This window comes from Loxodonta africana, chromosome 11 (assembly GCF_030014295.1).
Source record: "Loxodonta africana isolate mLoxAfr1 chromosome 11, mLoxAfr1.hap2, whole genome shotgun sequence".
NCBI lineage: Eukaryota > Metazoa > Chordata > Mammalia > Proboscidea > Elephantidae > Loxodonta > Loxodonta africana.
The window spans coordinates 20,808,511-20,832,819 of NC_087352.1; the positions used below are offsets into that span (position 1 = coordinate 20,808,511).

General features: G+C 43.4%; 1 protein-coding gene across 5 annotated transcripts in view; it reads left to right on the forward strand.

Moving 5' to 3' along the window:
• Positions 1-290: 290 nt before the first annotated feature.
• Positions 291-24,309, forward strand: part of LOC100675448 (zinc finger protein 613-like) — a 228,307-nt gene continuing 204,288 nt past the window's right edge. For 2 of the 5 annotated variants that reach the window (XR_010323394.1, XM_064294157.1), the window contains exons 1-4: positions 487-618; positions 5,325-5,534; positions 22,881-23,007; positions 23,277-23,372. The gene's annotated coding sequence lies outside the window, so the exon portion shown is untranslated. Of the gene's footprint in view, positions 619-5,324; positions 5,535-22,880; positions 23,008-23,276; positions 23,373-24,309 lie in introns of all 5 variants that reach the window. The other 3 variants (XR_010323393.1, XM_064294165.1, XM_064294166.1) reach the window with 3 other exon arrangements.

A 24,309-nucleotide genomic window follows, 5' to 3' on the forward strand; every position in this document is an offset into this window, starting at 1 on the left:
ACTCATACAGACATTAAAAAAGAAAAAGTTTCCCCAGGGGCAATTCCAACTCATAGCGACCCTACACCACAGAGTAGAACCGCCCCATAGGGTTTCCAAGGAGGGCCTGGAGGATTCGAACTGCTGACCTTTTGGCTAGCAGCAGTAGCTCTTTACTACTATGCCAGGAGGGTTTCCATAGCGACAAAGGACAGAGTAAAACTTCTCCATAGGGTTTTCAAGGCTATATATTTTTACGGAAGCTGACTGCCACATCTTTCTCCCACAGAGCCGCTGGTGAGTTGATGCCACGGAACTTTCAGTTAGCAGATGAGTGCTTAACCTCTGCACAACAAAGACTCCTTCGGTCCTTGCCTACTGCCTCGAAAACAGCCACTGTGCCTATTGAATGGCAGGGATCCGAGTATGGCCATTTCCAGGGAAACAGGTAACGTTGGGCGCACATATGTTACTTCCTAAGGCAATACCGGAAATGCTGTTGTTCACGCGCCTCCAAACTTTTTGACTCTCGCCGGCCACCGTAGGTGTACGAGGATTCAGCGCGACAGGTCGAGAAGAAGCTGTTCATGGAACCAAGGGCAACTTTTCGGAAGTCTTCGTGGTACAGGAGAAAAACAGGTCAGTATGTTGTTTTGTTCTTGGAACAAGGCGAGGGGGACTTGTGGAGGTGGGGTAGTGAGGACCCATGGAGTTCCTGAGAAGTGTGCCGGAGTGGGGGTTTTGGGGGCAAGTAGGTGAGAGTCGGTGCTTTTGTGGTTAGTCAGGAGGGGCGCGCCTTTGTACAACGATTGAGGCTGTCCCAACTGTCAGGGTACGGGGTCTTTGCGGATCACTCTGCTTATAAGGGGTGGAGGTCGTATTTACGATGACTGCGGTGTCTGGTTCAGGTTCGGCATTTAATATGGGGCTGAATTAAGTTGGAGCCGGCAGGGTAGACTTTATAGGGTCTGGTCCAGGTTTCTTATTAATACGGGGGTTAGGTTGATCCGTGTGTGTGATACAAACACTCTTGAAGCAGTCGGCTTCCGTAAAGATTACAGCCTTGGAAACCCTATGGGAGCAGTTCTAGTCTGTCCTGTAGGGTCACTATGAGTCAGAATCTACTTGAGAGGAACAAATTTGGGTTTTTTTTTTGGATGTGCGTAAAAATGTGTTTGGAGATTTTTGGGGGGAGTATTTTCACTTTTAAATAGGCAAGCCCTTGAATCTCTTTTTTCCATGTAGATGATCGTATTGTTTGAAAATAACCTTAATTTTCAGTCCTCCTGTGTAATGTTTATACCTTATGCTTATCATGATGCTGTTGGCTCAGCTCTTCCGTACAAAGCGATTAGTAGGTTGGTAGTCTTTACTACAATGTCTTTGTCTTGTTGCCCACTCATAAAATGCATTTGCTATATTGCCTTTTCAGGATTAAAAAAAATCATAAAATTATAAATGCATCCAAGATTTCAAGTTTAATGAAATAAAGAGGTTTGTAGGTTTATTTCAAGAATAAAAACTGTTTCATCTAGGTCATTTCTCCCATTAATATTTTTTTTTATTTGTGACACTTCTCTTTTGATCCCTCTCAATATGAATGTAAAAAATGGCTTCAGGGCCTCGTGACACCTCCTTGTCTAACTTCACAAGAGGAAGGAGGGAGAATCAAGGTTGACAACATCAGTCAAGAGCTGATTCCTGTGAGATGGAAGTCAGACATACCTCCTTTCTCCAAACTTTTTATCAATTTTGATACCAGCTGTACCTCCCAGGGCACTCTTTACTCTTCTGCTGGGTTTGATAATTTGTTGCAGTGGCCACACAGAACTCACAGACCATACTCACAGTTACAGGGTTTATTAGGAAAGTAACAGGTTACAATTCAGGACCAGGAATAACTCAGGATACAGTTTTCTGCTCAGGACAGCCTCTTCTCAGCCATGTCTGCAGTAGGCCTCTATCTGGTCCTCGGCCTCTTGGCCCTTCAACCCCTCAGCCTGAGCTCTGCCCTGCTTGGGCAAGTGTTAAACAAAGCTCTTTAGCTGCACTGGTTATTGCCTGAGGGTGCCCCAGTCTGCCAGGAAGCCTCCAGCTTCAGGACACTCAGCTGTCTTGTTCTGTGGGTCAGACGAGGAGGCTGTCTTTCTTCCAAATTTCTTGGCATAGATGAGTGAGCACCTCCAGCACTTCATCCATTTGTTGAAACATCTAATTGGTATTCATCAATTTCTGGAGCCTTGTTTTTCATCATTCCCTTCAATACAGCTTGGACTTCTTCCTTCAGTACCATTGGCTCTTGATCATATGCCACCTCCTGAAATGGTTGAATGTTGACCAGTTCTTTTTTGTACATGACTCTGTGTATTCCTTCTATCTTCTTTGGATGTTTCTTGCACTGTTCAGTATTTTCCCTGTGGAATCCTTCAGTATTGAAACTTGAGGCTTGAATTTTCTCTTCAGCTCTTTCAGCTTGAGAAATGCTGAGCGTGTTCTTCCGTTTTGGTTTTCTAACTCCAAGTCTTTGCACATTTCATTATAATAATTTACTTTGTCTTTTCAAGCTGCCGTTTGAATTCTGTTCAGCCCTTTTACTTCATTTCTTCCATTCACTGCAGCTACCTACATTCAAGTGCAAGTTTCACAGTCTCTTCTGACATCTATTTTGGGCTTTTTTTTCTTTCCTGTTTTTTTTAGTGACCTTTTGCTGTCTTCATGTATGACATCCTTGATGTCATTCCACACCTCATCTGGCCTTTGGTCATAAGTGTTCAGTGCGTCAAATCTGTTCTTGAGATGGCCTCTGAATTCAGGTAGGTATACTCAAGGTCATATTTTGGCTCTTGTGGACTTGTTCTAATTTTCTTCAGCTTCAACTTGAACTTGCCTATGAGCAGTTGGTGGTCTGTTCCACAGTTGGCCCCTGGCCTTGTTCTGACTGATGATATTGAGCTTCTCCATCATCTCTTTCCCCAGATGTAGTTGATATGATTTCTGTGTATTCTGTCTGACAAGGTCCACGTGTATAGTTGCCATTTATGTTGTTGAAAAAATGTATTTGCAATGAAGACATCTTTGGTCTTCCAAAATTCTATCGTGTGATCTCTGGCATCATTTCTGTCACCGAAGCTATGTTTTCCAACTACTGATTCTTCTTTGTTTCCGGCTTCCACATTCCAATCACCAGTAATTATCAATGGATCTTGATTGCTTGTTTGATCATTTTGATCAATTCCATACCGCAAAAGTTGGTAAAAATCTTCAATTTCCTCATCTTTGGTGTTAGTGGTTGGTGTTTAAATTTGAATAGTAGTCATATTAACTGGTCTTCCTTGTAGGCATATGGATATTATCCTATCACTGACAGCGTTGTACTTCAGATTAGGTCTGGAAATGTTTCTCTTCAATTTGTCATTCCCAGCATAGTAGACCGTATGATTGTCGGATTCAGAATGGCCAATACCTGTCCATTTTAGCCCACTGATGCCTAGATATTGATCTTTATGGGATCAATTTCATTTTTGAAGACTTCCAATTTTCCTAGATTCATACTTCGTACATTCCATGTTCCAAATATTAATGGATGTTTTTAGCTGTTTCTTCTCATTTTGAGTCATAGCACCACAGGAAATGATTAGGGAAGTAACAGATTACAATTCTGGATGAGGGAACAATTCAGGATACAGTTCTTCAGTCAGGGTAGCTTCTTCTCAGCAGTGCCCACAGGCAGGCCTCTATCTGGCCCTCGGTCCCCTTGGCCTGGCCTCTGCCCTGATCTGGCAAGTGTTACAAAGCTCTTTAGCTCTGTCATTAAGTGCTTGGGGGCACCCTACTCCTCCAGGAAGCCTCCTGCCTAAAGACAGTCAGCTCTTTTGCTCCATGGATTGGCATGCCTACTGTAGCCACCTTGTTCAGTTGTCCAGGAAGCCCCCAGCGCTGTCTTGATCTGGCCTTGTAGTTCTACTACCACCATATCTGTGTCACTGCTTCTTGCTGTCTGGCATTGTCTCCAGTGTTGCAGCTCTTTCTCTTTGACTTCTGAGTCTAGGAGATTCTATCTATCCGCATGAACCTCAGGTTCAAAGGATGTGGTCTTCTACCGTCTCTTCTTCTTGGTGGTACTGAAGTCCCCCACTTCCTGGTTCTGGGATGGCTCATTTTAAGCCTAGTGGGATGGCAAACTGACCAGTCCCCTCGTTAGGAGTCCATATACCTTATGTGCTTGGTCCCACCTCTGCAAGTGTTCCATGCACCTTATTTGCATTGTTAGCAAGCTGTCCATTCCCCTTGGTGGGCCACAATCACCTTATTTGCATAGTCCCACCCAGTTACTGTGTGGGGATTACAATGCATGGCTAAAAGGGCCATATTGAGTAATTCACTGCACCACAGCGAATGTTTATATTTTATTGGTCTTTTCAAAGAACAAGCTTTTAGTAGTTTCAGGGCTCTTCCCTTTAAGTTTTCTAAATTTATTTATTTAATGTGCAAATGTACAAATAACTTCAAATATAAGAATCAGTCCAAAACCAATTCCTGTGAGGCGGAGGTCAAATATATCTGAAATTTCCACATTCTGCAAGCTGTTGTACGACTTGATCTTTGACATTAGCCACTCTCCCCCCTCTCAGCACTCTTCCCTCCCCTATTTGGGTTTGACAAATTACTGCAAAGTCTCACAGAACTCAGACTTTGCAGTAATTTGTCAACGGTACATAGAGTTAGGTGGTTGTAAGAATGGTGTGGCAGGGGTGTCTGATGAAATATAACTTGATGTCCCAAATCGTTACAGTATCTTATGTTCCAATCCCTTAATGGTGTTTTTGGCATTTGCATTTCTCACAGGATATGCAAAGCCCAGTCCAGAATAAATGTTCCTGTGAGGACCCATTTGTAGCCCCCTGATGCCATGGGAGTTATTGTTCCAATATAATCAACTTGCCAGCTATGTGCAGGGCCTCCCCTCTTCCCCCTACCCAGGGAATCTGCCTCATCGTCATCTGCAACCTCTGCCTTTCTTGCTGGAGACAGAACAGTCCTTATTGGCAGTTTGTGCCTCAGAGGGTACAAGAGGGATGTCTAGATTCAGCCTATCGCTACATTGCTGCTCATTTCATGGACTCGATTGGCCACCTCAGGTGAGCATACCAACAGGTCCACTTGCTGATTCCAATTGCCTTCCAGTCCAGGATGGGGTTTCTATTGCCCATGGATGTAAAATATTTTGGGGCATCAAATAAAGGGATATTCAACAGTATTGGAGGCATTGTGTTAAGAATGACATGAGCAGTGACATCAACTGAGCCTAGGGGAAATGTACCACTCACATTGAATTTTCCCTTCAGCCCAGAGATCCTGACTCCCCAGCAGCAAGAGATGCAATGAAGGAAGGAAGAAGAGGTTGCAGGATTTGGGGATTGTCACTTCTGGGGACACCTTTCACGGGAGATTGAGGTTTCTGAACAGAAATTTAGTGTTCGTCCGGAACACACAAAGACACAGCATCCCAGTTGCGGGCCACGTCACAAGAACAAGAGAAAATGATCAAGGCACAGGTAACTTTTGGTTGATTTTGTGCTTTCCTTTGTTCCTTGATGTATTTATAAGTGCTTGTAAAATATCCATTCAGTTAATCTCAAAAGTATAAATTTGGAAGAGTAGGAACTGGAGAGAAATGAATTTCTACTCTTACTTCAACATCCGGCTACATAGGATCAGGACTTTATTGCTCATGGGATTAACACTAAATTATTGACATTGAACACGATATGTGACTGGAGGGTCCTGTGGGTTACATTAGCTCTCAACTTGCATTTAATATTGCTGTGGGCAACACGAGAGGATCATTATAATTTAAATGATATGTCCGGTTTTTTTTTAATTTTGTTGTTGAGAATATACACAGCAAAACATAACCAAGTCAGCTGTTTCTTCATGTATAATCCAGTGACATTGATTATATTCTTTGAGGCGTGCAACCATTCTCACCCTCCTTTTCTGAGTTGTTCCTCTCTCATTATCATAAACTGACTGCTTTTGGGTATGTACCCAGGAACGGAATTGCTGGGTCTTATGGTAGTTTTATTTTTGTTTTTTGAGGAATCGCCACACTGTTTTCCACAATGGCTGTACCATTTTGCATTCCCACCAGCAATGGATAAAGGCTGTAGTCATTCTACATCCTCGCCAACATTTGTTATTTTTTTTTTTTATTCTTACCCATTCTCTGTTAAAACCCATTGCCTTTGAGTCAGTTTTGACTCATAGCAACACTCTAGGACAGAGTAGTACTGCCCCATAGAGTTTCCAAGGAGCAGCTGGTGGATTCAAACTGCCGACCCTTTGGTTAGCAGCCGAGCTCTTTAACCACTACACCACCAAGGCTCCTACCCATCCTAATGGGCATGAAATGGTACCTCATTGTGGTTTTGATTCGTATCTCTGATGGCTAATGATGCTGAGTATCTTTTCATGTGCTCGGTGGCCATTTGAATGTCTTCTTTGGTGAAAAGTCTATTCAAGTCCTTTACCCATTTTATGATCAGGTTGTTTGTCTTTTTGTTGTTAATTTGTTGAAGTCTTATATATATTTTGATTATTAGAGCCTTGTTGGATATATGGTTTTCTATGATACTTTCCCAGTCAGTAGCTTGTCTTTTCACTTTTTTGTTAAAGTCTTGTGATGGACAAAATTTTTTAATTTTTATGAGATCTGAGTTATTTGCTTTTTTGTGTGTGTGCTTTTGTTATCATATTAGATAATCCATTATTGAAACCTAGGCCTGACAGTATTGCCCCTGCTTGTTGTCCTAAAAATTTTATGGTTTTAGTTTGTGCATTTAGGTCTTTAATCAATTTTGAATTTGTTTTTGTGTATGGTGTGGGGCATTGATCCTGTATCATTTTTCTGCTTTTGGAAATCCAGTTTTCCCAGCACTATTTATTTGAAGAGATTCTTCTTTTCCCATCAGATGGACTAAGCACCCTTGTCAAAAAGCAGTTGACCATAGATGTGTGGGTTTATTTTTGGATTCTGAACTCTATTCTGTAGTTCTTTAGGGTTGCTACGAGTTGAAATTGACTTGATGGCAATGAGTTTTGTTTTTTTTTTTTTAATGTGTCTATTGTTACACCAGTACCAGGCTGTTTTGATTAGTATAGCTGTATAGTATGTTTTAAAGTCAGGAAGTGTGAATCCTCCTACTATGTTCTACTCTTTCAATATTGTTTTAGCTATTCGGGGCCTCTTGCCATTCCATATAAAGTTGAGGATTGGTTCTTCTATTTCTGTAAAGGAGGCCCTTGAAATTTTGATCAGGATTGTGTTGAATTTGTAGATTGCTTTGGTTAGTGTTGACATCTTAACAATATTAAGTTTTTCAATCCATGAACATCTTTCCATTTATTTAAGTCTTCTTTAATGTCTTTCAGCAGTGTTTTAGAGTTTTCATTGTATAAGTCCTTCACGTCCCTAGTTGGGTTTATTCCTAGGTATTTTATTCTCTTAGGTGCTACTGTAAATTGAATTGCTTCACTAATTTCCCTTTCAGATTTCTCATTGCTGGTGTATAGAAACCCAGCTGATTTTTGTTTGTTGACCTTGTAACCTGCAACTTTGCTGAATTCCTCTATTAGCTCTAAAGGTTTTCTAGTGAACTTTTTGGGATTTTCTATATATATCTCTACAAATAGAGATACAGGTATCCCCTTGTAAAATTGGTGTGGCAGGGGCATCAGACCTCCTCATGTAACTTTACAAGGAGGAAGGAAAATCAAGATCAGCGGCCCAAGACTGACTCCTGTGAGGTTTAGGTCAGACATGCCTCCACCGTGCAGCCTTTTTTACCAATCCTAATACCAACTGTCCCTCTTATTGCACTCTACTTCTCTGCTGGGTTCAATAAATCATTGCAATGGCCACACAGAACTCACAGACCATACTCACAGTTATGGGGTTACAATTTACAGGTTCAGGAACACTCAGGATACAGTTCTTCAATCAGAACAGCCTCTTCTCAGCTATGCCACAGGCGGGTATCTCTCTGGCTCTTAGCCGCTTGGCCTGGCCTCTGCCCTGTTTGGGCAAGTGTTACAAAGCTCTTTTAGCTCTACTGATAAGTGCCCAGAGGCACCCCATTCCACCAGTACGCCTCAGCCCAAAGGCACTCAGTTCTCTAGCTCCATGGGTCAGCAAGCCTCGCTCCACCAACAAGTGGCTGGTGTAACCAACTATGCCAGTAAGCCTTCTGCCTGAAGGAGCTCAGTTCTCTCACTTTGTGGGTTAGCGAGCCTAGATCCCAGAGGCACCCACTCCACCAGCAGGCCTCCTGCCCGAAGATGCTTAGCTTCTTTGCTCTGTGGCCTGGGAAGCCCACCTGTGGTGTGGTGGATTGCTTTTGTGTGGACTTTCCTGCATTGGTATTTTAACTCCCACCCAAATGATTGGGTGGGACTGTGAAAATAAGGTAATTGTGGCCCACCAAGGGGATTGGTCAGTTTTACCATCCCACTAGGCTTAAAAGAGAGCCAATTCCCAAACACAGAGAGGATCTCACCGCAAACAAGGAAGAAAGGGCAGGAGTGAAGTGCGTCATTTGGATCCCTGCACTGAGAAGCTCCTGGAACTAGGAGACTGAGAGAGAGAGAAAGGCATAACAGTGGAGATAATAAGAACTGGTGGCAGAGAAATGGCCAGGAGAGACCAGCAGGAGACAGCGTGGTGGGCTTGCTGGCCCACGGAGTGAGAAAGCTCAGTGCCTTTGGACAGGCGTACAGTGCGTCTGGGTGCTTGGTGCAGCTACGTTTGCCAACCTCTGGAGCTAGAGCTGAGTGCCTTCAGGCTGAGGCTTACTGATTGAATGCGGTACTTCGGGGCACTTATTGACAGAGCTTTGTAACACCTGTCCACGCATGGCAGGGACTGAGGGGCTAGAGAGAGGTATGTCTGTGGGCGTGGCTGAGAAGAGGCTGTCCTGATCGAAGAACTGTATCCTAAGCATTCCTGAATCTGAATTGTAACCTATTACTTCCCTAATGAGCCCCATAACTGTGAATATTGTCTGTGAGTTCTGTATGGCCATTGCAATGAATTATTGAACCCACCAGAGAAGTAGAGAGTCCAGTGGGGGAGGGATGGGTGGTGTCAGAAATGGTAAAGATGGAGGAGAGAGGAGCCGTATCTGACCTCTGCCCCATAGGAATCAGCCTTGGGCTATTATTAATCTTGATTCTACTTCTCCCTTGTGAAGTAAGTGGAGGTCAGATGCTGCTCTCATCCCGTTTTTATACCATCGGGTCATCTCCTGCCCATCTCTTCGTTCTGCTCCTGCCTATTTTCTGCTGTGTTTGCCCATGCTTCTTGCTGTCTTGTGCCATCTCCGGCGTTACAGCTGTCTCCTGGGTGTAAGAATTTCTCAGTGCAGGAACCAGTTGTTTAAAGAATGCTCTCTACTCCCATCTCTTCTTAGTGATAGTGAGGTCCTACCTTTCTGCCTTTGGGATGGCTCATTTTAAGCCTAGCAGGAAGGCAAAACTGACCAATCCCTCATTAGGGTCCGTACACATTATTTGCATTGTCCCACCCTCATAAGGATGCCATGCACCTTATCTGCATTATTTAGCAAGCCATCCAATCCTCTTGGTGGGCCACTAGTACCTTACTTGCATAGTCCCACCCAATCATTTGAAGTAAGTTACAAGGCCATGGCAAGAAAGGCCATATAAAAGTGATTCATTGCACTGCAGTCCCTCATAGACCCCTGTAGGAATAGACCAAGCAAATTCAGTGGAAATAAGAGACAAACACATGTAACCCCATGGACTTAGCCTTGAGGTGGTCCAGGGCTATTTAGGAATTAAACCTAGACATGCTTGTAAAACGGAAGCAATGCACAGGTGTCAAATGACTCTCAATGAACTGGTATTTGAGTACAGATTTGGAAGTAGGGAGTAGCTCTATGACCTTGCACACACCATTTATAAGTATTGTACATTCGAGTTCTCTTGTTTATAAAATAGTGATGATGATAATGATGCCTGTCTTATACAGTTATTGTGGAGATGAAATTAGTTAACGTATTTAAGGCATGTAGAAGAGTGTCTGACATGTGATATGAAAAAGCATCCAGTGTTCCCACTTTTTCCATTTGTTTCTATTACAGTGTTATCAAATGTCATCACTTTTAACAGTCTTCATGGTCATATATTTTTCTGTTTTTATTTCTTTTGTATTTTTCTTATTCCTAGAGAGGTTGAGATCTTCGTACCAAGAGTGGTTCTGGAGGAACAAAATCATAAGGATAAGTTTTCTAAATTGGTTCTCAAGTCTGACTAGTCTTAAAGGTGCTTATGTCTCTACCTACAGTAGTAAAGAGGGTGCTACTAATCCATGCTGTGAGGTGGCAATATTAATATGCAAAATATCACTGCCAATAAGTGAAGTATTGGTGTGAAGCGAGGCTCTGTATGATCACGTTTTGATACTTTTCTACAATTTGGTCAGAATGAGAAGTATAGGGAAGCTGGTTGGTTGGTCCTACTTTTGCCAGACAAAGTGGTGAAAGAAAGAGATGAAGGGCTTCAGAGTCACAGCTAAAGTGCCGCATAAAAGACCTCAAAGTTAACCACTTTTGCCCTGAAAGAAAGCCTTATTTCTTCTAGTAACAGAGCTGATGTTGCCGAAAACCAAACCCAGAGTCTTATTGTAAGAGTGGCTGAATTACAAGGCCAACAGAATTCCCAACCTCAAGTGACACCTGATGTTAAAGTGAGGGCATTAATTGGGAAGAAATGGAATCCTGAAACTTGGAATGAGGACGTATGAGTAAATAAACAGGAAGCTGGGGGCATTGAGCCCCTAAATTTCATTGAATCACTCCTGCCAACAGAACCAGCCTGTTTACTCCCATCTGGAGATTACTCCATCTTTGTCTGCTATGCCACCCACCACAGTAAAACCATTAGCCCCTACCCTGATCAGATGAGATTAACCCAGCTGTGTGTGAAGAGCCTAGAATGGCATCTGAGTCATTGCCTGGGGCATAGCCTGAGGGAGATGCCTTACAAGACATTGCTGAATATTCTTAGAACACATTCCCACTACACATATTTGCTTCTAGATCTATAACTAGACTTAAGTCTCAGTGAGCCTCAAAAAGTGAAGTAGAAAGCATGACCCAGCAGGAGGTACCAAAACCAAATCCGTTGCCATTGAGTCAACGCCAACTCATAGCAAACCTGTGGAACAGAGTAGAACCGCCCCATAGAGTTTCCAAGGAGCACCTGGTGGATTTGAACTGCTGACCTATAGCTCTTAACCACTATGCTACAAGGGTTTCTGCACAAAAGAATTGCTTTACATTTCTAATATGTACAAACAGAAACCTGGGAAATATGTGTGGGAATGGCTATTAAGGGTGAGGGATAATGGTGCAAGGAACATAAAATTGGATCATCTGAGGTTTTTTTTTTTTATTATTGTACTTTAGATGAAAGTTTACAGAACAAACTAGCTTTCCATTGGTTAGTACACATGATGTTTTATGACATTGGTTAACAACCCTATGACATGTCAACACTCTCCCTTCTCGACATTCGGTTCCCTATTACCAGCTTTCCTGTCCCCTCCTGCCCACAAGTCCTTGCCCCTGGGCTGGTGTGCCCCTTTAGTCTTGTTTTGTTTTATGGTCCTGTCCAGTCTTTGGCTGAAGGGTGAACCGGATTATCTGAGTTTATTGATATGGGTCCTCTAAGCACAGATTGTTTGCTCAGTGTTTCAGCTCGAGAGGTTAAGAACGAATCTAATAGTTTATTAGGTTAGTTCACTGAAACATGGATTACATGTGGCCTATACTAAAGTTGAAACACCAGACCTCCCTTGATATACTGTAGAAGGTACCCAAAGGCTTAGGAAAATTGGCATGTTATTTATCAGGTTAGACCCATAGACCCAGACTTGGAGTACCCAGAGGTCACACCTTTTCTCACAACGTTGAGGATCAAATTGTGAAGGCAATCCCAGCATCCCTGAATAGTGCTGTGATTGCTAATTTATGTAAGTCAGATTTGACAGTGGGAATTGCCCAAACTGAAGATACCTAACTACAATGGGGCTGATTGGACCCCATGGTGGTAGGGCTGATAGTGGCAGCATTCAATCAACAAAGAAAAGATAGCCGTGGTTGTTACCATACGGACAATGGAGTCAAAGCGGTAATCAAAATAGTCTTGACTTGTATGGACTTATGGTGTTGGCTACTTAGTCTTGGTGTCCCTAGGAGTGAAATATATTAGAAAAACTACTAAATATTTACTTGATCTGTACAAGCAGAGGAATTCTAGGTCAAGTGAATGGCTGTCTAATTCAAATTGACAGAATAGAAAGTCACGGCCCCTCAGCCAGTTCGCAGAGTTGAGTGAGTTTACAGACCCACAACCTCTTGAATGAAGGGGAGGCCAAGTTCCTTTGAAGGAAGACTCCACTACATTGCCAAAAATTTATGCTCTTAATTTTTCTCCTAGTCTTCCCCAAAGGAATCTTCTGCCTTTTAAGAGAATGACTGTTCATTGGGGAAAAGGAAATATTCAGACTTTGGGGGATTTCTGGATACTGGCTCTGAACTGACATTAATTCCAGGTGACCCAAAATGTCACTGTGGCCACCAGAGTGGGTGCATATGAAGATTAGGTTATTAATGAAAGTCTTAACTTGGATTCATCTTACAGTGGGTCCAGTGTATCCCCAGACCCATCCTGTAGTGATTTCCTGCAGTTCTTCTGCAGTTCCAAAATGTATAATTGGAATAGAATACTCAGCAACTGGCAGAACCTCCACCTTGGCTCCCTGACAAGTGCAGTAAGGGCTGTTATGGTGGGAAAAGCCCATGGAAGCCATTAGAACTACCCTTCCCTAGGAAAATAGTGAACCAAATACAGTACCACATTCCTGGAGGAATTGCAGCGATCACTGCCGCCATCAAGGACTTGAAGGATGCAAGGGTGGTGATTCCCACCACATCCACATTCAACTAGCCTGTTTGGCCTGTGTGAAAAACAGATAGATCTTGGAGAAAGATAGTGGATTATTGAAAACTTAACCAGTTAGTGACTCCAATTGCAGTTGTTGTTCCAGATGTGGTTTCATCACTTGAGCAAATTAATACATCTCCTGGTACCTAATATGCAGCTGTTGATCTGGCTAATGCCTTTTTCTCTGTACCTATTTCAAAGGACCACGAGAAACTGCTTAACTTCAGCTCTCAAGGCCAGCAATACACCTTCACTGTCCTACTTCAGGGGTATGTCAATTCTCCAGCCCTATGTCATGATTTAGTCTGCAGGGACCTTAATTGCCTTTCCCTTCCTTCCACAAGATGTCACTCTGGTCCATTACATTGATGACATTATGCTGATTGGACCTAGTAAGGAAGAAGTGTCACAGACTCTAGACTTATTGATAAAACATTTCCATGCTAAAAAAAAAAAACACATTGCCGTTAAGTCCATTCCAACTCATGGCAACCCTATAGGACAGAGTATTGCTCCACAGAGTTTCCAAGGAGCACCTTGTGGATTCGAACTGCTGACTTTTTAACCACTATGCCACCAGGGTTTCCATTTGCATGCTAAAATCTCAATCTGACAAAAATTAAGTCACCTTCCACCTCAGTGAAATTTCTAGGGGTCCACTGGTGTGGGGCATGCCAAGTTATTCCTTCTAAAGTGAAGGATAATTTATTACATCTGACCCCTACCAAAACGAAATAGGAGGCACAACACCTGTGGGCCTGTTTGGATTGTGGAGGCAACATATTCCTCATCTGGGTGTACTGCTATGGCCTGTTTATCAAGTCACTCGAAAAGCTGCTAGTTTGAGTGGGGCTTAGAAAAAGAGAAGGCTCTGCAACAGGTTCAGGCTGCCACGCAAGAGGCTCTGCCACTTGGGCCATATAATCCAGCTGACCCAATGGTGCTTGAAGTGTCAGTGGCAGATAGAGATGCTGTTCAGAGTGTTTGACAGGCCCCTATTGATGAATCACAGGGCAGACCGTTAGGATTTTGGAGCAAAGTCCTGCCATCCTATGCAGATAACTACTTTCCTTTTGAGATACAGCTTTTGACTTGTTACTGGGCCTTAATAGAGACTGAACGTGTAACCATGGGCTACCAAGTCATTATGCAGCCTGAGCTGTCCATCATGAACTGGGAGTTGTCTGACCCAGAGAGTCATAACGTTGGACGTGCCCAGCAGCACTCCATCATTAAAAGGAAATGGTATATACGTGATCGGGCCTGAGAAGGACCTGAAGGCACAAGTAAGTTGTGTGAGGAAGTGGCCCAAATGCCAATGGTCCCTGCTCCTGTCACATTACCTGTCTTCCTCCAGCCAGCACAGATGTCTTCATGAGGAATTGATAATCAGTTGACCGAGGAAGAAAAATGCATGCTTGATTACAGATGGTTCTGAAAGATATGCAAGCACCTCTACCAAGTGGACAGTGTTAGCACTGTAGCCACTTTCTGGGACCTTCCTGAAGGTCAGTGGCAGAGGGAAATCCTTCCAATGGGCAGAACTTTGAGCAGTGCACCTGATTGTTCACCAACAGATAAGTGACCAGGTGTGCATTGTAGACTGATTCGTGGGCTGTTGCCAATGGTTTGGCTGCATGGCCAGGGACTTCAAAGACACATGGTTGGAACATTGGTGACAAAGAGGTTTGGGGAAGAAGTATGTGGGTATACCTCTCTGGATGGTCATGTGAATGCTCACCAAAGGATGACCTCAGTAAAGGAGAGTTTTAACAATCAAGTGGATAGGGTGACCCATTCTGTGGAAACCAGTCATCCATCCTCTTTCCTCAGCCACTCCCATCATTGCCTAATGGGCTCATGAAGAAAGTGGTCATGGGTGCAGGGAGGGAGGTTGTGCTTTGGCTCAGCAACATGAACTTCTACTCACCAAGGCTGACTTGGCTACAGCCACTGCTGAGTGCCCAGTCTGCCAGCAGCAGAGACCAACACTGAGTTCCCGATATGGTACACTTCCTGGAGGTGATCAGCCAGCAACCTGGTGGCAGATTGGTTACACCGGACTGCTTCCATCATAGAAAGGGCAGCGTTTTGTTCTTGCTGGAATAGACACTCTGGATACAGATTTGCCTTCCCTGCATGTGATACTTCTGCCAAAACTACCAGAATGCCTTACAGAACACCTTATCCACCAGCGTGGTATCCCACACAGCATCGCCTGAAACCAAGGGACTCACTTTACAGCAAATGAAGCGCCGCAATGGGCCCGTGCTCGTGGAATTCACTGGTCTTAGCGTGTTCCCCATCATCCTGAAGCAGCTGGCTTGATAGTACAGTGGAATAGCCTTCTAAAGACACAATTATTATGCCATCTAGGTGGCAATACCCTGCCGCATTGGGCAGTGTTCTCCAGGAGGCTGTATATGCTCTAAACCAGTGTCCAGTATATGGTGCTGTTTTTCCCATAGCCAGGCTTCATGGGCCCAGGAATTATGGGGTGCAGGTGGGAGTGGCACCACTCACTATTGCCCCTAGCAACATACTCACAAAATTTTTGCTTCCTGTCCCTGCAACCCTATGCTCTGTGGGAATGCTTCCACCTGGAGACGCATCACTGATTCCTTTGAACTCAACAATAAGAATGCCACCCAGCCATTTTAGGTTCCTCATGCCTCTGGATCAAAAGGCAAAGAAGGGAGTTACCATACTGGCTGGTTTGATTGCTCCTGGTTACCAAAAGTACATCGGATTAACATCACATAATGAAGGTAAAGAAGAGTATGCCTGGAATACAGGAGATCCCTTAGGGCATCTCTTGGTACTACCATGCCCTGTGATTAAAGTCAATGGAAAACTACACCAAGCCAACACTGACATGACTACTAATAGCCCAGGCCTTTAAGGAATGAAGGTTTGGGTCACCCCACCAGGCAAAGGACCATTACCAGCTGAGGAGCTTGCTGAGGGTAGAGGGAATTTGAAATGGGTGGTGGAAAAAAGGCGGTTCTAAATACCAGCTTTGACCACATGACCAGTTGCAGAAATGAGGACTGTAATTGTTATGAGTATTTATTCCTTTTATGTGTGTATCAATTATTTTTGTTTTCTTATACAATATAAGATGTAGGCAGGACTAGTGTATTTCCAGTTGTACATGTTAGTTTTATCATGTGAGGCGCAAATATGATTTTATAATTCTCTTTTTGAGGTTATGTATGGTTGAAGGAGATGTGTATGGGTGCCAGGTTGACAAGGCGTGGACTTTACTGGTTAAAGTTAGGTGTCCACTTAGCTAGGCCATGATTCTCAGTGGTTTGGCAGTTATGATGTAGTTTGGCAGTTATGTAATGATATAATCACCTGCATGATAAGATCTTATATAATGTAATCACTTCCATGATATGATCTACTTTGAGTAGTCAATCAGTTGAAAGGGAGTTTCCTTGAGGGTGTGCCCTGCCTCAGTATATCGGTGGATCTTCTAGCAAGACTCTCTCTGGGTCCTGCATCTGGCTTATCATAACCTGACCTTTAGTTCTTGGAACTTGAACTAGCAGCTTACCTGCTGATTTTGGGATTCATCTGTTTCCACAGCCTGTGAGCCAGCAGCCTGCCATTTTACCTGTTGATCTTGGATTCATCAGCCCACAGCCTGTGAGCCAGCATCATGCTTTCTGACCTATCAATCTTAGGTTCGTCAGCCCCTGCAGCTACGTGACCTGAGGACTTGGGACCTGCCAGGCTGACCCTGACCTATTGGCTTGGGATCTGCCAGCCTCTGCAACTGCAGAAGCCATTCCATTTGAGATAAATCTCTCTCTATATATACACATGTATATGTATATACACTTCACTGATTTTGCTTCTCTAGAGAACAAATGCCAGGACACATGGAGATCTCCAAGGCCCAGGAAACAGAAGTTAAAGAGATAACTACCTTCCTTGAGAGCTGACAGACAAAGCCTTCCTTTAGAGTCAGCACCCTGAAATCAGACGTCTAGCCTCCTAGACTGCTCCAGGAATTGATGGAATACCAATTGGGTTGTTTCAACAAATGGATGCAACAATGGAAGCTCTCACTCATTTATGCCAAGAAATTTGGAAGACAGCTTCCTGGCCAACTGACTAGAACAGATCAATATTTGTGCCCGTTCCAAAGAAAGGTGATCCAATAGAATGTGGAAATTATTGAACAATATTGTTAATATCACACACAAGTAAAACTTCGCTGAAGCTCATTCGAAAGCAGTTGCAGTAGTGCATCGACAGGAAACTGCCAGAAGTTCAAGCTGAATTCAGAGGAGGACGAGGAATATCACTGCTGATGCCAGATAAATCTTGCCTGAAGATGTTTACCTGTGTTTTATTGACTATGCAAAGGCATTCGGCTGTGTGGATCATAACAAATTACGGATAACACTGTGAAGCGTGGAAATTCCAGAACATTTAATTGTGCTCATGCAGAACCTGTGCATAGACCAAGAAGCAGTCGTTTGAAAAGAACAAGGGGATACTGTCATTTAAAGTCAGGAAAGGTGTGCGTCAAGATTATAGCCTCTCACCATATTACACAGTCTATATGCTGGCAAATAATCCAAGAAGCTGGACTGTATGAAGAACGGGGTATTAGGATTGGAGGAAGACTCATTAACAGCCTGTGATATGTAGATGACACAACCTTGCTTGCTGAAAGTGAAGAGGACTTGAAGTACTGATGAAGATCAAAGACTACAGCCTTCAGTGTGGCTTGAACCTCAGCATAAAGGAAACAAAAGTCCTCACAACTGAACTAATAGGCAACATCATGAGAAATGGAGAAAATATTGAAGTTGTCAAGGATTTCATTTTACTTGGATCCACAATCAATGCCCATGGAAGCAGCAGTCAAGAAATCAAATGACGTATTTGGATTGGGCAAATGTGCTGCAGAAGACCTCTTGAAAGTACTAAAAGCAAAGATATCACTTTGATGACTAAGGTGTGCCTGACCCAAGCCATGGTATTTTCAATTGCCTCACATGTGTGTGAAAGCTGGACAATGAATAAGAAAGACTAAAGAAGAATTGATGCCTTTGAATTATGGTGTTGGCGAAGAATATTGAATACTGAATATACCATGAACTCCCAGAAGAACTAACAAATCTTTCTTGGAAGAAGTACAGCCAGAATGCTCCTTAGCAGCAAGGATGGTGAGACTTCGTCTCATATAATTTGGATGTTATCAGGAGGGACCATTCCCTGGAGAAGGATGTCATGCTTAGCTGCTTCTAAGGAGCATTCTGGTTGTACTTCTTCCAAGAAAGATTTGTTCATTCTTCTGGAAGTCCATGGTATATTCAGTATTCTTCACCAATACTATTTATAGTGTTTTCACTGGCCAATTTTTTCAGAAGTGGACTGCCAGGTCCTTTTTGCTAGCCTGTCTTAGTCTGGAAGGTCCACAGAAACCTGTCTGCCACAGATGACCCTGCTGGAGTTTGAAATTCCGGTCACATAGTTCCAGTATAGAGCAACATGCAGGCCACCACAATACGACAAACTGACAGATGTTACAGCTCTCCTGTGTCTTCTGTGTTACAGCTCCTAGTCTCTCTATCTCAGTGTCTCCCTTGAAGCCTAGCAGCATGGTGAAACCAACCAATCCCCTCTCTGGGGTTCCGTACACCTCATTTGCACAGCCCCACCCAGTTATATATACCATATACCACTGAATACCAGAAGAACAAGCAAATCTGTCTTGGAAGAAGTATAGCCAGAATTGTCCTTAGAAGTGAGGATAGCAAGACTTTATCTTATGTATCTTGAATATGTTATCAGGAGGTACCAGTCCTTGGAAAATGACATCATGCTTGGTAAACTAGAGGGTCAGCAAAAGAGAGGAAAACCCTTAAGACGGATTGACACAGTGGTTGCAACAATGGGGTCAAGCATAGCTGTAATTGTGAGGAAGGCCTGAACGAGGCAGTGTTTCATTCTGTTGTACATGGAGTCACTGTGAGTCGGAACCAATTCAACACCACCTAACACAAACAACCTAGTCCCTTGGTGGGAGTTACTAAGACTGTGGGTAGAAGGGCCATATTAGGTAATTCACTGCACTGCAGGCTGCCTCCTGGCTCTTCTAGCCATTGGCTCTTTCATACTTGAAATATTAACTTCCCCCTCCCAATCATTTTACCAGTCTAAGACAGCTATTAACAATTAGTCCTTCAGTAGGGCAAAGAGTCCTCGGGGTGAGGTTATTCAAGTACAAACCATTCAGGTCTACTGCAGGTGTCTATCTGATCTGGTCAGGTTCACCAAAAGTTCGTCTTTTCTTCACCCTATGTGGTGTCTGATAAAATATAACAGAGAGAAGATTATTCCCTTGCTCTGAGCCACCTGAGGTAGCAGCATAGCAAAACCTTTAAGGGATTTTAGGTTCAGCTAATGTACTCCATTCCAGCAGTGCCTCCCCCTTAGTACACTCTTTCACAGTTACTGCTTGTCTTAGTCATCTAGTGCTGCCATAACAGAAATACCACAAGTGGATGGCTTTAACAAAGAGAAATTTATTTCCTCATGATAAAGTAGGCTAAAAGTCCAAATTCAAGGTGTCAGCTACAGGGGATGGCTTTCTCTCTCTGTCGGCTCTGGAAGAAGGTCCTTGTCTTCAGTCTTCCCCTGGTCAAGGAGCTTCTCAATTGCGCAGGGACCCCATGTCCAAAGGACGTGCTCTGCTCCTTGTGCTGCTTTGTTGATGGTATGATGTCCCCAACTCTCTGCTTGCTTCTGTTTCCTTTGATCTCTTGAGAGATAAAAGGTGGTGCAGGCCACAACCCAGGGAATCTCCCTTTACCTTGGATCAGGGAGGTGACCTGGGTAAGGTTGGTGTTACAATCCCACCGTAATCCTTTTAACATGAAATTACAGTCACAAAATGGAGGACAACCAGAGAATACTGGGAATAGTGGCCTAACCAAGTTGATACACACATTTTGAGGGCGGACATAATTCAAGCCATGACACTGCTTCTACAATTATACTTTTTATAATCACAGTTATCCCTGATAACAACACTCACAACTGAATCATATGCTATCAGCATCTCCATCCACCTTCTTCCCCACACCTGTCAGGAAGAGAGAAATCAGTGGGGACCCTCCCTTCTCCCCATCATTTTATATAAACACACTCTCAAAAGCATGTAAGCCAGTCTTTATCTCCCCCCATTTTAGATAGCCAATGTATAAATTGCCTGTCCATATCAAACCAGTACTCTTAGGAGACAAGTATGTACCTTTGTCCAAGAATCTTCCGTTCTGATAGGAACTTTGAACATCTGCATCCGTAGGCAAAGTCTAGGCTAAATCAAGCCATCAAATTGCAGCAATCTACACCAGCTTATGGTGTCAAATATATTTCTCTTCATTAGGTCCAGTTGTTGTCAGCTCATCTGTAGTACCTGTGGGCTAGGTCAATTGGTACCAGCTGTAGGCTTGTGAGTTCACGCACCTCCCAGCGCTTTATATCAACCAGCCCCTTCCCTCTCATCCCTAGCCCACGGGGGCACTACCCGTAGGATTTGGAGTCCATACAACAGTCTGCACTTCAAACCAGCCAGCCCTTTCTCTCTGTCATCCCCAGTCTCCTTGGGCTAGGTCAACAGGTGCCAATGGAACATGTCCAAACTCAGCCTGTCTCTTCATTGCTGCACCTCCTCCAATTTCACTTATGTGTGGACCCAAATTGTCACCACAGGCACATGTACCAAGCTGTCTACTTGCTGCCTTCCTTTAGCTTCCAGTCCTAGAATGGGGTTTTTGGATGAGTACTGACTTTTCCTACCTCGGTGTATTCAAAGGCAAATCACTTGATGAAAATTCAAAAGCAAAACAGTCTTTTTTTTTGTTTCTGCACGTCCTTCCTTCAAATGTAAATCTCTTCTCTCAGCAGCTGGCGGGGGGGGGGGGGGGGGGTTGGTCTGCATGTCTCTACAAATGCAAATTTTCTGACTTCCAAGGGTTAGGGTGGGGGTCAAGTATACAAAGGGCTACTGCATTGAAATGAACAGCCTGGTTTCTTTCCAGCAAATCCCAGCATATCCAATCAAGTATTGGCTGAAGGCAAAGTTACATGGTCTGTGTAATCTGTAATATCCAGTATTCATTTCTATCATTCATTTAGGTATGTTTTCCAGCTCTAGATGTGAGAAATATTCGATATCCATAGTACATTCAAATAAACACATAACCCTTTTAAAAGCATTCTAGTTTTATCTTCTCCACCCATTGATTATATTTGCATTCATATGCACATGGCCTTGGGCCTCTGGTTGGTTGGAACCAGGAGAGCCTGGCCCCCTTTCAGTCATCTTGTTTAATCAACTTGTTTTTTTCCCCAGGCCACTCCAGATGTGAGTTTTCTCCCCTCAGATGCAGTATAGCATCTCTTACTTTCCTTTCAGCCATTACAGGTAACAACCAAAGTAAGCATCTAAGAATCAAAAAATTTCACTTCCCATGGCCCTTCATTCTTTCCCTTACAAAGTCCTGTGCTTTCATGACTCTGGAGCCATTTCAACAAATCCCAACTCTGACACCAACATTAAAAATGGCATGACAGGGGCATCTGACCTCTTCTAACATTGCAAGGGGGAAGGAGAATTAAGATTAGTGGCCCAAGACTGATTCCTGTGGGGTGAAGGTCAGACACACCTCCTCCTGCCAGCTCTTTTTACCAATTCTGACATGACCTGACCCTCTCATGGTGCACTGTACTTTCCTGCTGAGCTCAATAATTGGTTACCATGGCCACACACGACTCACAGACAGTTCTCATGATTATGAGGTTTATTATGAAAGTAACAGGTTACAGTTCAGATTCAGAAATGCTCAGGATACAGTTCTTCAATCAGGACACCCTGTTCTCAGCCATGCCTGCAGGCAGGTCTCTCCTTGGCCCCTCTGCCTAGCCACTGCCCTGCTCTGCAGGTTTCACAAAGCTCTTTTAGCTCTGTTGTTAATGGCCCAGAAGCACCCCACTCCACCAGTTAGTCTCAGTCTGAAAGGGCTTAGGTCTAGGTTCATGGGTCAGCAAAGCTAGCTCCACAAGGTGCCGGTAGGCACCCTATTCTGCCAGCAAGTGTCCTGCCTGAAGGTACTCAGCTTTCTCTCTCCATGGGCCAGGAAGCCCACTGTGCCATCTCCTCCCAGTCTCTTGCCGATCTCACTTGGCCTCCTGTGGGTCACCTGGTTCTGTTATTGCCATTTTCTGCTGCTGCTTCTCACCATCTCCAGTGTTACAGCTCTCGCTCTCTCTCCTTTGTTACAGCTCCTACTCTGTCAGTCGCTCCCTTTAAGTCTAGTGGGATGACAAAGCTGACCATTCCCCTTGTTAGGGTTGCATGTACCTCATTTGCATAATTCCACCCAGTCGTTTGGTGGGAGTTAAAACTATGGACAGAAGACCCATATTAGGTTATTCACTGCACTGCGTATACACAACTAAGAATTGTAACACTTGCCTAAGAAACACGTGTGTGTCTTTATACACTCGCACACTCACATACATCCACATGTATACAAGTATATATACACAAAGTATATATACACACATGTGTTTCTGTGAATGTGATGTGTCGTAGAGAATTTCACTGCTACTTATTATAGAAACTTCTGATTTGATGATTTAATGCATTGAGTACTATGATTAGATGGATGATTGAATACACAAATTCAGAATATTTTGTAGGATTTTGAGTCTTATAAGGTGTTGAAAAAAACACTAGACATGTACTTGCAGCGTATGTAGAGGAAATCAGCAGAACAACTCTCTTCACATTTCAGCCATATCAAAAGGAAGTAACTTCATGAAATGGAACCCTGTTATTACAGGAATCACTGACATTCAGCGATGTAGCTGTGGAGTTCACCTGGGAGGAGTGGCAGCTCCTGAACCCTGCTCAGAAGGACCTCTACCAGGATGTGATGTTGGAGAACTATAACAGCCTAGTGTCAATGGGTGAGGACAACTCCTCTGTGTCACTCAGAAGGTGGACAGTCAGTAACCTTTCCTTTCTCAGCTATTGAAAGCTTAGGTGTATCTGAAATGGTAGATTCTTAATCCACTCTGTGGTTCTAGACAAGTGAGTGTATTCTCTCTACTCCTGAGAGAAAAACCTTTACTTCTTACTTTTGAATATTATTTTTCCAAAAATGTAACATTCTGTAGTCTTCATAAACCCAAGGCCAAATTGGTTTGTCTAAGATTCTCTGATTTTCCATGAACAGGGTATCAAGTTAGGAAACCAGATGCACTTTCCAGGTTGGAACGAGGAGAACAACCATGGACTGTATTAGACAAAAAACATATTCGAAACTTTTCAGGTGAGTCAGCAAAAACCAGCAAGGAGGGAAGGCTGTTGTAAAATGGTGGGAATAGTAGTAGCATTGTCAGAACCTATCTAACTTTAGGGGGGATAATGAGAGTCAAGATCAGCCCAAAGCTGATTCCCATGACGTGGAAGTCTAAAAAGAATAATTTCTTTTTATAAGAATCAGCACAAAGCTGTGTCCTATGAAATGGAGGTTGAAGATGTCCCATATGTACAACTTCTCCAAACTGGTGTACCACTCCATCATCTCTAACAGCTACTTCCCCTATCCTCAGTACTCTTCCTCACATCTTTGGCTTTGGTGATTCACTGCAACATCTCACAGAACTCAGGCACCATACTTTCAGTTAAGTCATTTATTAGGAAGTATCGTTACAAATGAGGATCAGGATCAACAGGAAGTAACAAGAACAACTCAATATACATTTCTTTGTTTAGGACAGCTTCTTTTTGTCCTATAACCCTGGGCTGTGCTCGAGGCCTTCTTGAGCAAGTGTTACAGCTCTTAGTTCCATGGGTTGAAAAGCCCTACCACAGTGCTCTGGCATTGGTCTCCTGGTTCTTGATGTCTTGCCCTGCTATCACTCTTGCTGCTGCCATGCCACCATCTCTCTCTGCCTTTACCGCTCCTTCTCTCTCTCTCTGTTTCCCCGTGTCTCTCTGTTAAAACCTCTGTCAGGTAATCTTGTTACATAGCAAGCTCCTTATCAATTTCAAGGTGTTGTCCCCTTCAAGAAAGACCGTGAACTAACCAATCCCCTCTTACTGGCCAGACACATTTTGTTTGCATAGTAGGCTACAGTATCTTCATTTCAGTAGTCTGTAGTCACTTCATTTCTATACTGTATTAACCAATCAATTCAAGGTGCATACCAATCACAGGGCAGGCCACAGCCTAGGAACAGACAAAAAGTATCACACCACAAGTT